Source organism: Dasypus novemcinctus, chromosome 9 (genome assembly GCF_030445035.2).
Source record: "Dasypus novemcinctus isolate mDasNov1 chromosome 9, mDasNov1.1.hap2, whole genome shotgun sequence".
Taxonomy (NCBI): Eukaryota; Metazoa; Chordata; class Mammalia; order Cingulata; family Dasypodidae; genus Dasypus; species Dasypus novemcinctus.
In genome coordinates, this window is record NC_080681.1 from 36,948,784 (window position 1) to 36,965,246 (window position 16,463).

General features: G+C 40.5%; 1 protein-coding gene across 5 annotated transcripts in view; it reads right to left on the bottom strand.

The window, feature by feature from the left end:
- Nucleotides 1–16,463, bottom strand: part of LRRC8B (leucine rich repeat containing 8 VRAC subunit B) — an 86,535-nt gene that overhangs the window by 23,687 nt on the left and 46,385 nt on the right. For 4 of the 5 annotated variants that reach the window (XM_004478040.5, XM_058303203.1, XM_012519481.4 and 1 more), the window contains one exon: nt 11,277–11,331. The gene's annotated coding sequence lies outside the window, so the exon portion shown is untranslated. Of the gene's footprint in view, nt 1–11,276; nt 11,332–15,177; nt 15,222–16,463 lie in introns of those variants that run through there. The other variant, XM_058303202.2, reaches the window with a different exon arrangement.

Here is a 16,463-nt window from a genome sequence, read left to right on the forward strand (position 1 = left end):
TACCTAAAAGTGGTGCTGCTGGGTCATATGGTAATTCTATTCCTAACTTTCTGAGGCATTTCCATGCTATTTCCCTCAGTTGTTGAAACATTTTGTATTCCCACCAACAATGAATGAGTTTCCTATTTCTCTATATCCTCTCCAACATTTGTTTCTGTCTTTTTAATAGTCATTCTAGTGGGTGTAAAGTGGTAGCTCATTAATGGTTTTGGTTTGCATTCCCCTGATGGTTAGTGATGTTGAACATTTTCCATGTGCTCACTGGCCATCTGCATACCTTCTCTGGAGAAATGCCTATTCAAGTCTTTTGCCCATTTTATAATTAGGTTGTTTGTTTTTGTTGTTCTTGGTTGTATTCTTGAGAGTTAGAAGGGGGCTAAGCAACTTATCTACTAGAAAGTTTCTTTAACATTCATGTTCATAAAAATCATCCAGAAAGCCTGCTGAAACAAAGTGATTCATCAGGTTACGGATAGGACCTGAGACTGTGTATTTCTAACATATTAATATTAATGCTGCTTGTCAAGGATCCCTGTTGGAGAACCACAAATCTTGATAGTGATGCATTACTCAGGGTTCTCTAGAGAAACAGGACAGGGGATATCTGTAAGTAGTAAGAGAGTTTATTCAATTGTTTCATATTACTGTGGGGACAAACAAGTCCAAATTCTGTAGGGCAGGCTGCAAACCAGGGGCTCCGATGGAGGTCCTTGATGAGTTCCCAGGAGACAATGGCTCTCTGAAGCAAAAATGGGAATTTTCTCCCTGAATGCTGAAATCACTTCCCCTTTTAGGGCCTTCAACTGACTGGATGAGACATTACTCATTGCTCAGGTGATTGTATTACAATTAGCCCAGGCACCATGACCTGGCTAATTGACGCATTAGCCTAACGCTCACAAGTGGTCTCCATTTTGGCTTCACATTAGAACCACCTGGGGCTGCTTCACTCACATAGAGTGATTCATCTGGTCTAAGTGAGGCCAGCTTTTTTGTTTTTTTGTTTTTAAATCTCTCCAGGAAAAGGAACCTTACTACGTAGATTGACAATGAAATACTGTTGCCAGATTTTCTCCAGGTTCTTGGCTGTGAGACATAAAATGAATTTTAAGTGCAAGCCAGTTCAGTTAAGCCAATAATTTATTAAGGAACTGAGAGAGGAGAAATGGGAGAAAATAACAGATTATGGATCCCAGGTAGAGAGAGGAAAAGGGGAAAAGATATTTACAGACTGCAATTCCGCATTACAGATTACAAATCCCCAGATTTACTTGCGTGCTGATCCAGGCAAGAAGAGAAAAGGCAAAAACAGTGCCCATTTGGCTTCTGTGCTTGCTTTTTAAACCATTATTCTGCCCCTCTGCTAATGTTGGGGAAGGAATCCCAGTTGCTTGGTAGTTTGATTGGTTACTACACCCATCAATCCCCTGGGAGGGACCAATGATAAGGTCCCCTGAGAGTATCCAGAGCTTTTTGCTGATCCTGGATGAAATTCCGTTCTGAATGGGGGACTCGCAAGGTTCTTCCAACAGCTATCTTGTGAGTCTTTCCCTCAGACAGAATTCCCATGGCCACATGTTTCACAGGCATGTTTTTCTGCCAGTTTCCAGATTTGTCTCTTTATTCCCTAATCTAGCTTGCCTCAATATCTTGGAAAAGTACATACCTTTTAAATCCTAGAAGTTATGCTAGATGTCTAGGATGCTCACCCCTTCACAGATTACAAAGTAACAATGATTATCTCTACATGAACTTTTCAGAGACTCAAATATGTAAGGAAGTAGAACAGCTAGGCGCTGAGCTAAAGAGATTTGAAAGACGGATTTAAGGAGCAGAGGTTAGAAACAAGGGGGCCAGCCAAAAGGTTATTTCAATCATGTGGGTGAGAAATAATGAGTGAATTCTGCAGTAAGCTTGAAAAGAAAGCAAAGAATCAAACAGTCACATGTAAATGAAAATTCAGCACAACTTAGTAACATAAGCTAAAAGGATACAGAGAGAAGCAGGAATTAAATGGATTCAGGTTTTTATACTATGTTCTTATAGTATCTTCTACATTTTCCAGCACTTGGTACGAAACTTCCATTTGTACAATAAATAATTGAATGTATAAAAATACAAAAGGCAGGAAAAATCTATTGAGACATTTAGGTAGGCTGTAGCCAAGGTGATAGAGTCTTTCTCAGGTGGAGACTAGAACACAGTAGGAGGTAGATGGGAAGTAATTTGGCTGTTAGGGCATATTCCAAAACTTAATGGCTTAAAATCAATAATAAGGTTATATTTTTTGTGATTCTGTGGGTGGTTCTTTCATTTCATATTGTGTTGGCTGGCACGAAGATGGCTGAAAGGTCCAAAGCGTCCTCCTTTTTCACTGGTAGTTGTTGCTAAGTGCTGGCAGGTAACTCCTTCATGTGCCTCCAAGTGGTTGAGCGTCCTCACCTGCCATGGTGCCTGGACTCTAAGAAGGGACACTCTAAGCACAAAAGGGAAAGCTGCAGATCTTTAAAGGCACAGCCTTGGTAGCCACAGGGCATATGTCCACCACATTTTATTGGTCAAAGGAGTCACACAGCCAGTCCAGATACAGGAGGAATGGAAACATTACACCTTAATGAAAGGAGTATCAAAGAATTTGCAGACATCTTTAATCTACCACAGTTCATTCTCTGGTCACAAACGATTCACATCCTCTTACCTGCACAACGCACGCACCCACTCCCAAGTTACCCAAAAGTTTGATCCCATTTTGGCATCAAGCTGAAGCTTGAAATATAGAATCTTGTCACTAAATCAGATCCAGTTGCAGATAAGGATCAAGTGTAGCCCCTTGGGTATTGCTCCTCGCTACAGAGACCTATGAACTGTTAAAACAATTTATCTTCTTACACTTAACATACAATGAAGAGGCAGGAGGGGATAACTGCATTAGACACTCATGTTCAAAAAATGGGGAAAGAGGAGGTTCATAGCAGTCACTGGTCCATAGCAATCTGAAATCCAGCTTGGTGCATGTTGCCAATTCTCACTCTGTAGTCAGGGAATTTTTGTTGATTAGGTGCAGTCTGTTCCTTGGAAATAATTCCTACTGGATCCCGAGTCCATCCTCTAAGTTCTTGGTGTAGCCGCCTGAGTCATTCTTCCTTTTTCATAAGAAATGGACATGTTTCCAGCTGAGTACCTTTCTCAGCCTGCCTACTGCACAATTAGAAGTCTCTTTTCATTTTGAACTATTTCAGTCTCTTTTAGTCTAAGAAGGTGCTGCTGCTAATATAATTCTCCTAAAAATGTTGTGGGTTTCCTAGGACGCTTACGAGATACATTCCATTAAAATGTATTCTGGTTAGAATGTAGAATTAGAATGTACAAGCTATACCCACATGTTTTTTTTTTTTCATTTTATAAAAAATTTACTACTCTTTAAATACAAATGCAAATATAAACGAACAAAAAACTAAAAAAAACATACAGATACAAACAAATTCAAACATCAACAAAATGTTTTTCCAGTGGAAAAGTACTAGTCATTAACCATTGAATTCTTTTTTTTTTACTTAATAAATAGAACTTTGGCACTCAAAATCCTAGCTGGGGAGACAAGATGTGGCTCAAGTGATTGGGCTCCTGCCTACCACATGAGAGGTCCTGGATTCAGTTCTCAGTGCCTCCTGAGGAAGATGAGCAAGGCAGCAAGGGGATGCAATGGGCTGGTGTAGTGAGCTGAGATGACACAGTAAGAGACACAAGGAGGAAAACATAATGAGGAACAACAAACCAGGTAACAGAGGTGGTTCAGGTGATTGGGCACCTCCCTCCCATGTGGGAGGCCCCGGTTTGAATCCTGGTACCTCCTAAAAGAAAAAAAAAGAAGAGAAGCACACAATGAACAGATACAGTAAGCACAAATGGTGAGGAGATGGGGAGACCTAAGTAAATAAAATTTTAAAAACTTTAGTTGTAAACCTTATTAAAAAAAAAAAATCCAACCCCTTTCCAAAAAAGAGACAAGAACAATAGGTCAGAAGGCATAAGCCAACCAGTGGCTTCATATTCTTATTTATAATAACTATATTTCAATGAACGCATGAACACTTTATTTACAGACAAGGTATTCTGGGTGGTTCAAAACTGAACCTAGTTTTCCAAAACCATCAGTCATGACTAACTATACTTAGCTGCACTTTTTTGTTTTCAAAGATTTATTTATTTCTCCTCACCTCCTCATTGTTAGCATCTGCTGTGTCTGTTCATCTTCCTTGTTTCTTTAGGAGGCACTGGAAACTGAACCCAGGACCCCAATGTGGGAGGGAGGCACTTAACTGCTTGAGCCATCTCTGTTCCCTGCTTTGTTGTTCTCTCATTATATTTTTCTTCTTGTGTCTCTTTTTGTGTCACCTTGTTTTGTCAGCTTGCTGTGCCTGCCCATCACCTCAGCTCACGGTCTTGCTTATCTTTTTTAGGAGGCACCGGGAACCTCCATGTCCTGCTTTGTTGTATCTCTCATAATGTTTTTGTGTCTCTTGTTGCATCAGCTTGTTGCACCTGCCTGTCATGCCAGCTTGCTGCCTTCTTTAGGAGGCACTGGGAACCGAACCAGGGACCTCCCATGTGGTAGGCAGGAACTCAATCGCCCGAGCCACATCCGTTTCCCTCAGTTGTGCTTTTTTTTCCTCTCCCCTCCCCTCCTCCAGTTGTCTGCTCTCTGTGTCCATTCACTGTGTGCTCTTCTGTGTCTGCTTGCATTCTTGTCAGTGGCACCAGGAATCTGTGTCTCTTTTTGTTGTGTCACCTTGTTGCATCATCTTGTTGTGTCAGCTCTCCATGAATGTGGCACCACTCCTGGGCAGGCTGGACTTCCTTTCACACCGGGGGGCTCTCCTTACAGTACACACTCCTTGAGCATAGGGCTCCCCTACGCAGGGGACACCCCTGCGTGGCACGCCACTCCTTGCGCTCATCAGCACTGCGCGTGGGTCTACTGCTTATCACATGGGTCAGGAGGCTCTGGATTTGAACCCTGGACCTCCCATGTGGTATGCTCTATCCATTGAGCCAAGTCCGCTTCCCTCAGTTGTGCTTTTAACGTAACCACCTAGCATCTTACTCCTTCTTGTCATCACACCAATGTGATGCTGAATTTTATGTTTATGTATTTAAATAAGTACTTATACATATACCACAAATTTTGTTGACAAAAACATACCCACAAAGTAATCTTCTTTACTCAGGATTCCAAGTTAGGTGATGAGGGACAACTCTCTTAAGATTCTTAGGTGTCCTTCTGTCTAGTTGAGATGATCTAGAAGGCACTGACATAAATCTTTTTGACATCCTAAAGACCAACCAAGTGGCTTGGTTGGGCATTGTGGGTCATACAGCGGTTGCCCTGCAGACTGAGCTCGACCGCGTGGGCAATCAATCAGTCATGCCTATGCAATGAAGCCCCACTAAAAACTCTACAGAACTAAAGCCCAGGCAAGCCTCGGCTGGCATTACTCCACTTGTATTGGTACTCATTGATACCAGGAGGCTAATGGGTCTGGAGGGGACAATGGAAGCTTAACATTTAGACACTTCCAGACTCTGCCTTAGGCATCTCTTCCTTTGGCTGATTTTAATTTGTAAACTCTCCCTGAATTAAAGCATAACTATGAGTACTTATTGAATCTAAGGTAATTTCCCCAAACTTACAGATGGTGTCAAAAGTGAGGACAGTCTTGTGGAGGACTGTGTACCCTCTAAACTTAATAAGTGGCTCAGACTTATATTTAGCTAAGCCTGAGACCAAGTTTTACTAGATTACCCTGGATATGATGTTGGATCTCAGGTCATTTCTTATTTTAAGTACCTCTTCCTGGATAGAGAAACTGGGAACAAGAAACAGTTTTATATTCCAATGTAGAAAGTTTTGGATCAGAAACATTTCCTCTAAAGTCAGCTTGAAATCAGAATAGTTCCTTCTTTAATCAATCTCTCTTGCAATACTTTGGTCAGAGGTGGCTAAAAAAAGACAGCTGGCAATTCCAATATTCTGCTGGAAAATCGGCTAAGCTAGATACACAGGTTCACTGGGTTCATTTTCTAGCTACTATGTTACTGTAGATGACACCGATGATTTTTTTTTTGGCATTATAACACAAAGGTAGTGTTTTGCATCCTCCAACAGTAATTTCCTCACTGCTCTTCCAGTCACTATTAGTCTTACCACCCTGCAGGCCTCCATCAACACCTGATCCCAAACCCAATGCCAGATGTTTTAGGTTTTTGTTATGGAAGCACCTCATTCCTGGGTACCAAGGTACCAATTTTGGTTTGGTTCTTAACTGCTGCGTAAGAAACCACCCCAAAACTTAGTGGCCAAACTCTGTGGAAGGATGAAGTAGTTCTTCTGTTGCCCATGGTGTTGGCTGGAGTGGCCGCAGGGCCACAGTGCTTTAGCCACATGGTGGGCAACTAGGGCTGGCGAGAACCAGCTGAGGCTACTGACTAGAGGCCTTGTCTCTTCTCTGTACTGCTGTTTAGGCTTCCTCACAGCAAGGTGGGGAAAGTAAGAGCATTTCAAGGATGGAAAGGTAGAAGCTTCAAATCTCTTAAGGTCCAGTCTCAAAAATTATTCCACACTCTTTCTGCCATATTCTATTGGCCAGAAAAGTAGCAGAGCCAGCCCAAATTCAAAAGAAGGAAAAACAGACTCCATCTCTTGACGGAAGGCGTGGCAAAGTATTTGCAGCCATCTTTAATCCACCATAGAAAGACAAGCGTTTAAGTAGTAGATAGTGCCATAGAAATGAATTATTTCTTTGAATGAAAGAATTTAATGAGTGAAGAACAGATTTTCTCTCCTGTAAATAACATATTTTGTGAGGAAGGATTATCAGACAAGGAAGAATAAAGGGGGTAGGTGAAGCAGGGTCACTGGGGTAAAGAAGTATAATATTTCTGGAACATGCAAATCAAAGATTTTCAAGAAAAGAGGCTGACATCATAGTCAAATAATAAAGAATAATTAAAAAAGAGAACTGAGACTTTTAACTACCATTCTGCAGCTGCTTACCCAAAGCTGTAGAGTAGTAATGCGTCTGTAAAAAAAATATCATAAATAGTGCTCGAAATATTAGGAGAGTTACTACAATCATCAGAGCCTTAGGAGGAAAAAAGTGACTGAGTACAATAATTAAAACCAAGGGGAGCAACTTTAGAAATCCTAATTGAGTCTGAGTTGTTTCAAGCTTTGCTTCTTATTTCCTTGTCTCTGGTAGTTTTGAAATATATATTTAACAGGGATGGTAATTTCCTGTCAAGGCTCAAAGGCCTCCCATTTCTTTGATGCTTTTAGCAAGCTACCATATTATCTTGACTACATTAAAAAGAGAAAAATAATGCAATAACATTAGTGTCCTATTGACACTGGAATAGAAGCATCAGTTGATGATACTTAAAGAGAAGGTGCTTTCAGAGTGTCACCTCAAACTCTTCACCACTACCTTTCATTGTTTATAAAAATATTTTCCTGACCCCCCACAGGAAGCAAATCATAAATAAATTAGAGCCAAATCCAGCTCCCATGCAGTCTCCCATGAGTCATACATGCGTTCTCAAATGATAGCCCTCCTGCAGAGATCATCATTCCACCTACTTCTCCTAATTCTTCTGCAGGTGGCTTACCTCTCACAAGAGCAGAATCATGAACTATTTAAGCAGGAAGAAGCCTTAGAGATCAGAGACCAACTCTTCTTTTTACAAATAAGAAACTAATGTTCTGGGGAGTTTAAGTGACTTCTATAGTTACAGGTTAACAGAACATGAGCCAATGGCCAAGTTTCTTAATTTGAAAAGAATTGGAAGGTAGGCGGAATTGGTTCTGGCTACCTGGCCCAATAAATAGTAAAATAAAATAGGGTTTTGAAATATGAAACTGCAAATAAAGTCCAGAATATTTTTTTTTAATTAATAGAAATGGGATATTCAGTTTTGGGATAGACAAGCCACTGTCCTCTAGAAATGCTTTAAAATATGATTAAGTAACTAGTCTTAAACCTTTCTCTAGTTACTATTTCTATGCACTTTATGGAATATCCCCTCCTCAAGAGATTAGGTACCCAGGAAATGTAAGGCCCTGTTTCTGCTTTTAAAGGATTTTAATCCTCTTGTGGGGAAGAGATATGGATACTTGAAAACTAGCATCATCACCGTATACTGTCATTTCAGTGCCAAAATGAGTAGGATGATGGGCTAAACCCAATAAGTTCTATATTTGAGTCTAAATAAAATGCCCAAAGGGAATGAGTGAAAACATTGCTGAACAGCAGTGTTTGTCAAAGAGACATCAAGATTTTAGTCTATTTATGCAACAAATATTTAAGATACCTGTTATGTGCAAGACAGTCCTAAGTGCTAAGGAAATACGAGAATGCAAGATAGGCAAGATCCCTGCCTTCATGGAACTTTCTCTGCAGTGTGGGAAGAGCAACGATAATAAAACGCACAAACACAATAAATTGGAAATGCTATAAAGAACGTAAAGTTGTTTTAGATTGGGTGGTTGTAGCAGTTTGATATTATTGATGAATTCCAAAAAGAATTAGGCATATTTGATTATATTGGATTCATAGGTCTAGCTGATTAAGTAATTATGTAAACTTCTTGTGCCAGTAGAGTGTTGAGTCCCCACCGACTAAAGGCATGGCAAAGGACAGAGTTGCAGGCTTTAATGTTGGAGTTTTGATGTTGGAATTTGATGCTGAAGCTGGAGCCCCAGGGAAAGACAGAGCAGTTTGCCTGATAGTCTACAGCTGGCCTTGTGGACAGAGGCAAAGCCTAGAGAACCTCATAGTCTACAGCTGACCTTGTGGAGAAAACAGAGAAAGTGAGCCCAGAGGAACCCAGGAAGCCTGAACCTTCACAGACGTTGGCAGCCATCTTGCTCCAACATGTGAAAATAGACTTTGGTGAAGGAAGTAACTTATGCTTTATGGTCTGGTATCTGTAAGCTCCTGTCGGAATGTTGGCTCAAAGGGTATCAGGAATGAAAGACAAAGAGGAGGCTGGGATCAGGCGGTCTAAGAGGACAGACTCATTAGACTCCCTGATCCCAGTTTTCTCTTTGTCTTTCATTCCTGATACCCTTAGGGCCAACATTCCGACAAGTGGTATCCCACGTTGGGCGCCACTTGTAGGAATGTTGGCCCGAAGGGTATCGGGAATGAAAGAAAGAGAAAGAGAGAAGGAAACAAAGAGAAAGAAAGAGAGCGAGCTGGGATGAGGGGGTCGGTGAGTAGAGACTCATCAGACTTTATTGTTTACAAGGGGCTCTCTCTATACCCCAGTCTACGTGAGAACAAACAGCAACATGCAGTTAACTAGTAGCATTACTCATGATCTAAGGAATTTAAAAAATCTGGAAATATGGCTGGAGGTTAAAATTCTTCACTGAGACTTGTGGCAATTGCTGCCATGCATCATGTTAACTTTACAAATTCTGGAACTGTGAACTTGCAGCTTGTGTCTGCCTATGGACTTTGGTCCTGTGTTCCCTCTCCTTATGCTACTGTGGCAGGAACTATTAACATTACAAAGGAAAATGGGTCCTGGCCCCTTGGGCTAATGACACTCATAGTCATAACCTGCAAAAGAATTTGGGGGAGATATTTCTTGGAATTGCCTCTACATATGAATAGCTGGGAGATATAAATAAGACAGGACAGTATTTGACCCTTAATCAAACATATCATTTTAAAGCGTGTGTTAGAGGTCCATTTGTTTTCATAACTGGTAAGATATCTATTAAGAATGACTCATTGTTTTATGAAAATGGTGCCTTGTATACATGTCTATCAGAAAGTGTGTTGCAGGATGGAGAAACAATAGTGATGGCCAGAAGAAGAAAAGTCATCTGGATACCTGTGAGAATGACACGGATTTGGCAGTCATCTCCTGAAAGTCAGTTATTGCTACATATAGCACAAGAATTGGTAAAGAGTTTGGATAACAGCTCATGAGTGATAGAGGACCACTGTGGGGTCCTAAGTAGAGGAACGGCAAGATCTGATATGATCTTTTTAAAAGTTTATGGTCAGGGAAGTGGATGTGGCTCACCTGACAGAGCGTCTGCCTACCACATGGGAGGTCCAGGGTTCAAACCCAGGGCCTCCTGGCCTGATGGTGAGCTGGCCCACATGCGGTGCTGCTGCATGCAAGGAGTGCCTTGCCATGCAGGGGTGTCCCCCGCATAGGAGAGCCCCATGCTCAAGGACTGTGTCCTGCAAGGAGAGCCACCCCGCAAGAAAAAAGTGCAGCCCGCCCAGGAGTCGTACCTCACACAACGGAGAGCTGACACAGCAAGATGATGCAACAAAAAGAGACAAAGATTCTTGGTGCCGCTGACAAGAATACAAGTGGACACAGAACACACAGTGAATGAACACAAGAGAGCAGACAATGGGGCCATGGGGGGAGGAAGGGGAAAGAAATAAAATAAATCTTTAAAAAAAAAGTTTATGGTCAACTTGGCGAATCATGAGGGGAATGTGTGTTTACCCAAGAAGTCAGAGAATCTTGACTTTTATCTATAAAAAGGTGGGTGTCCAAATGTAGTTGGTGACAGACCTACTGTCTTGATCACTGCCCCACCTAACTACATATTCAGAGTTGAACACTTTCAAGACACATGCTGTATTCATAACACTAGAGCATTAAGCTATTTAATACAGTGTGCAAATTCATTCATTAGGTCAAAGTTAGAAGCTCTGTCGCAGAGCTCATTTAAGATTAATTTTCCATGATTGTAAAAGAAAAATTCTGTTTACAGGAAAAAACAGAGCATAGGAACTGTTTATTTCTCTGACTTTTCTACTTAAGAAAAGTGTAGCTGTCTTTGACTACAGAAACTGGCAAACCATTCTATGCATACAAATGCTATCATAAGAATGAGGGAAAATATTAACATGGGCTCTAAGTCACTCATGGATATTTATTATGTTGCTTAGACCTTTACGATGAAAAAATGAAAAATATCAAACACACATACATATATATTTTTCCACTTGCAAAACCTATAAATGACAGGAAGATGAGGAGGATGACATTTCACCAAAATGCATATAGACAATTTTTTTCTTTATGCCCAGCTAAAAGCATCCAAAGGACTTTACTCAAAACGTCTGTAAGAATAGTAATCTCTTTTTCATACCAAGAATTCAGTATTTGCTTGCCCTAAGCTATCCACAAAATAGTAATTATCTTTACCATGTGTTTGCAATTCAGAATGTTAATCTTACCCTATGAATGCTGGTCAACTGGAAACTCGGCAATTAGTTTCTATTTGAAAAATTCCTAAAGAGAAATCATAAACATATTGTTACATTTTATACATCACAGGACTGCAAGATAATTTATCCACTTATATGGTTTTAAAATTTCCAACATGTATAATAACTTTATGAAATGCACAAAAGACAAACTTTTAAAAAGTGAGGTTTGTTAAAGGGATCCCCTTCTAACCTCCTAAAGAAACCTGTTAGGGGAGTAGATGTAGCTCAAGGGGTTGAGCACCTGCTTCCCATGTACAAGGTCCCAAGTTTGATCCCTGGTACCCCCTAAAATCAAACAAACAAACAAACAAACTCTCACTGGGGACAGATATAGCTTAGTGGTTGAGTGCTTGTTTCCTATGTACGATGAGGTCCCGGTTCAATCCCTGGTACCTCCTAAACAAACAAACAAACAAACCTGTTAACTAATATCCACGGAGTGGGAAAAATCACTGTCACGAATTTTAAATTTACTCTTATCACCACTGTAATTTACAAGGCACAAAATATGAACATTAAACCGTCAATGAACAATAAGAAGTAGCATTATATCTGAGGCAGTATCCATTTTATATATAATAGAAAACCCCACTGAAAATAAAATATGCTTCTTATAGAAAATAGGAAAAAAAAACATGGAGGGGAAAAGACTTTATTTGGCTTATTTTTCCTCTTCCAGTTTTTTCTTTTTTTGCCAGCCTGCTAGTTTTGCACAATTATGCCACTGCCATTGTGACAGCACAATACTGAGGTTCCTTTTGCTTTTTATTATATCATTGGCTTTTCTTAATACTATTATAAAGTTTCTGTAAACATCACTTGAAATGGAAGCATAATATTTGTGAAAACATTCCCCTACTGATTTTTTGGTTTTACCTTTTTGTTATAAACAATGTGACAAACATCTCTGTACTCTGTTTACAATTTCCTTTGCACATACTTCTAAAAATGATATTACTGGGTCTAAAAGTGAAATTACTGATATGAAGCATGAAGAGCGTTTTAAGGCCCCTGTTATATTAAAGCATTTCCCAAAAAGATTATACTGATTTTGCCTCCTATAAATACTGAGTAGCACCTTCACCAGTTTTGAAAATCATTAAAAAACAAACAAAAAACATTGTTACTTCTATACATGAAAATGATCTTATTGTGGCTTTATTTTGCATTTCTTTGAGCTAAAATGACTGTTTTTCAATATGTTATATTAGCAAGTTCCTTTCCTGTTTTCTTTTTAATATTTACCTAAGCCTGAGAATATTTTGCTGAGAAGATATAAAAGTAGTAATGAAAGTTCTCTGATAATGACCACTTCTCATCTCAGGATGAAGCCACTAAGGTAAAGTAAAAGAAACAACAAAAGTGTAGCTTGGTTTCTTCATCCAGGCTAAAACAAAACCACTCAAACCACTTTTAGAAACTGTAGCAAAGTTATTGCTTTTCTTCCTCCACAGCAGCACAAAAAAGTACCAAGTTGGAAGAATGAAAAGCACAAATGCTAAATGGCACTGCTGCTTAGAATAGAATAAGGAGTGCAAACTAACCAGAGCAAAAACGGTACAGACTTGTCACAGCAATTCTAACAGATCCAGCTGTTGAGAGAGGCATCCAGACCAGTGGATTCTCTGGCTAATGAATGCCACAAAACTGGCTTTACCTCCCCTATGAAAAACACTTTCTCTCCTCAGAGGCAGGACACAAGACGTGTGTATTTTAACTTTAAAGAAGTCAGTTTCGCCTTTTCCCCCCCATGTTTTTGTCCTTTCTCACTCTGTCTGGACCAGCATGCAAACACTGTGTAGTGTAATTTTGCAGCAAATTGAGGAGGATTTTGTCAAGATCATTATGGATAAACCAACCAGCTTTTGAGATGTAGAGCTCATCTGACCTCTTTTCCTCTGCTGGAAGCTTTAAACTCTTGAGACAAAAGTGATGCTGTGTGGCCAAAGGTGGAGGTGAAGACCCATACATAATGTAAAAGCCGTCATAACTCATGGAAACTTTTGGCTAGGTTTTCTTAGAAGTTCTGGGCAGAAGCAAATCATTTGTCCCATATCCTGTCTCTCAGATTCATAATCCATCATTACCAATCCAGGAGGTAACAATGTAACTATTATTGTAGAATGAAGGATGTCATACTGCTATATTCATGGATGTATTCATATCATAAATGCAAAATGCTCATGGAGATAGGTTTAATAACTAATAAATTTAGTAGTTAAACTAAATTATGTCATATTCTTTTTTTATTTTTTTTATATTTATTTTTTATTTATTTTTCTCTCCTTCCTTTGCCCCCCCAGTTGTCTGCTCTCTGTGTCCATTCGCTGTGTGTTCTTCTGTGACCGCTCCTATCCTTATCAGCGGCACCAGGAATCTGTGTTTCTTTTTGTTGCGTCATCTTGTTGTGTCAGCTCTCCGTGTGTGGGGGGCCATTCCTGGGCAGGCTGCACTTTCTTTCGTGCTGGGCGGCTCTCCTTACAGGGCACACTCCTTGCACATGGGACTCCCCTACACGGGGGGCACCCCTGCATGGCAGGGTACTCCTTGCGCACATCAGTACTGCACATGGGCCAGCTCCACACGGGTCAAGGAGGCCCGTTTGAACCGTGGACCTCCCATGTGGTAGACTGACACCCCATCCATTGGGCCAAGGCTGCTTCCCTCATATTCTTAAACTATGCTATTATTAGAATTGAGAAGCTGTGATATTGGGGGTCTTTGCTTTCAATAATCTTTTATTAGAGGAGTTGCAGGTTTACAGAAAGATCATGCATAAAATACAGAGCTCCCATTTAACCCTCTATTATTAACACCCTGTATTATTGTAGTACATTTGTTAATAGTGATGAAAGAACATTTTAAAATTGTAATTATAATTGTGGATTTCCTTAGGAAAAAAAAAGAAGTCAGTTTCCAGATAACCTAAAAAGATTTATTCTGGAGGATTTAGAAGGTGGCAGGCTTAACCTTGAGAATTCCCTTCCTTCTCAAATAAGAGTTCCTTTAAGTGGGTTCCTTATGATGGCCATATAAGGAAATACTCCCAAGTGACTGAGAATTAAGGAAAAATGGGGACAACCAGCTTTCTGATAGAAAAACAAAAGGCTCAAAGGCTTTTACTTTGAAAACCAAGAAGTCTAGATGCTTTTATTTCCACTGGTCAGTAGAGATAGTGGGGACTGATAAAACAAACTCCTTTGCAGTAAAGCAAAGAGTTACAATAAAATTTGGAATCTGAGAATGCCTTTCCATTTAGGTGAATCTGTTTTTCAGGGACAGTTAAAATCAGAGAGGAAGATTTAGTAAGAAGTCAAGGAGTGCTTGTCAAAAGAACTGTAGTGAGTAACAGCATAGTAACTTGGCTTCATCGTGCAGGCCAGGAAGGGTAAGAATCACTGTAATAAAATACTCATTTACCCCACCTTGTGCAATTCTATAAGCTTGAGGCTTATAGAATTAAATTTAAAGTCTATTTCATCCACTGAAAAGTTCAAAACGATTATTACCAGATGTACTTAAAAGGGAAATTCCACTTCCTCATCTGTTCCACTCCCAGGTCCTGGGAAATCACCTGTGAGTCTCCCCTGACCTCCACAGACAGAACGCTCGGCTCCCTCCTCTGAGTTCCTACAATACTTTGAATATTTCTCACACTGCTGTACAGTGCAGGTGAAACTACTGCCTTGAGTTCCTTGAGGGCTGGAATAGCATTTTATTTATCTTTATCTCCAGGATCGATCCCAGAGTCTCTTTCCAGAGCTAGATTACGGGCCTGGATATTACAGCAGTTGCTGTGTACAGATCATCAGTGGGGTATTAATACATCTCTGGGAATTGAAGTAGATTAAAGAAAAAGAGTATTTACCAGAACTTTTCTCAGGGACAGTACTGAATGTAGTTGGAAGGAAAGATAAAGAGTCTGCTTGCTCTTTTTCCTCTAGACAGTAGAGATCTTGCAACCTGGCAAAAAAGGGGAATAAGAGGGGCTCCTTTGCTACCCCTTTCTCATACAGTGCTTGGCTTCCCACTTAAAAATGTTGTGAACACATATTTAAAGAGCAGCATCAAATCTCTAGCCTGCCCAGAGTAACGCGTTATGAGCCTACCTGGAGGGCCTCCGTGTCTCAGGCTGCCCCTGTCTGTGTCACATGTATTTAGGGAATAACTGTTGAATGAGTTATGTTGAATGAGTGAATGATACCGAGTCAAGTTAGTTAGGTTATTGGTTAACAACCAAGAATACTACACAGTCGGCCTAGCCCTCAGGAGATCTGTGAACATAATCTGGGCATACACACAATGGTCTGGACCGGTTGGTTGCAAAGCAAGTGGTGAGAACAGATCCTCTGACAACCAGCATTGCCATCACCCCTGAGGCAGAGGCTGAGTGTTCTCCCTTCAGTATGAAAGTGAAGCAGGCTAGTAAGATAGGGAATCAATAAACACATCTGGAAACTGGCAAGAAGCCCACGTGGACATCAATAACCCCAAGACGACTGCTGGAAGACCCTCCTCAAGGTCCTGCCACTCAGAAGACTTTCTCCAGAAGCCAGGAGAAGCCCTGGATATTCCCCTAGGATTTTATCACTGGGCCCTCCTGGGAGACTGATGGAAGAAACAAGCAATCAAAACTGTGAACAACTGAAACTCCTCCCCTGCCATTAGCAAAGGGGTGGGATAATTAACAGTTCAAAAAGGGTGCCAGGACTGAGTTCTCTCTCTTGCCTCTGGACCCCGACTCTAGCTGCCTTCTCCCCTGCTTGGATCCCTATGCTAATAAACCTGGGGATTTATAACCTATAATGAGGAACTGTAGCCTGTAAATCAGCCTGCTTTATCATTTTTCAACCCCTTTCTCTCTACCTGGGACCCCTGATCTGTTATTTTCTCCCATTTCTCATCCTTCCCTGCCTGAATAAATTACTGGCCTAATTCATCTACCATGCTCTTAAAATTCATTTCTGCAGCACAGCCAAGAACCTAAATAAAACCGGGTAACAAAAGGAGAGAAATTCATACTTGCCAATTTACTCACCAAACATGACATCTCACAAATCTGAGTGGAGAACTGCTGTCATATTCAGCAAGACTGGCTGCATTATAATGACTGTTGTGTCATTTTGAATCAGTGATGGACCCCTGGATAAATGC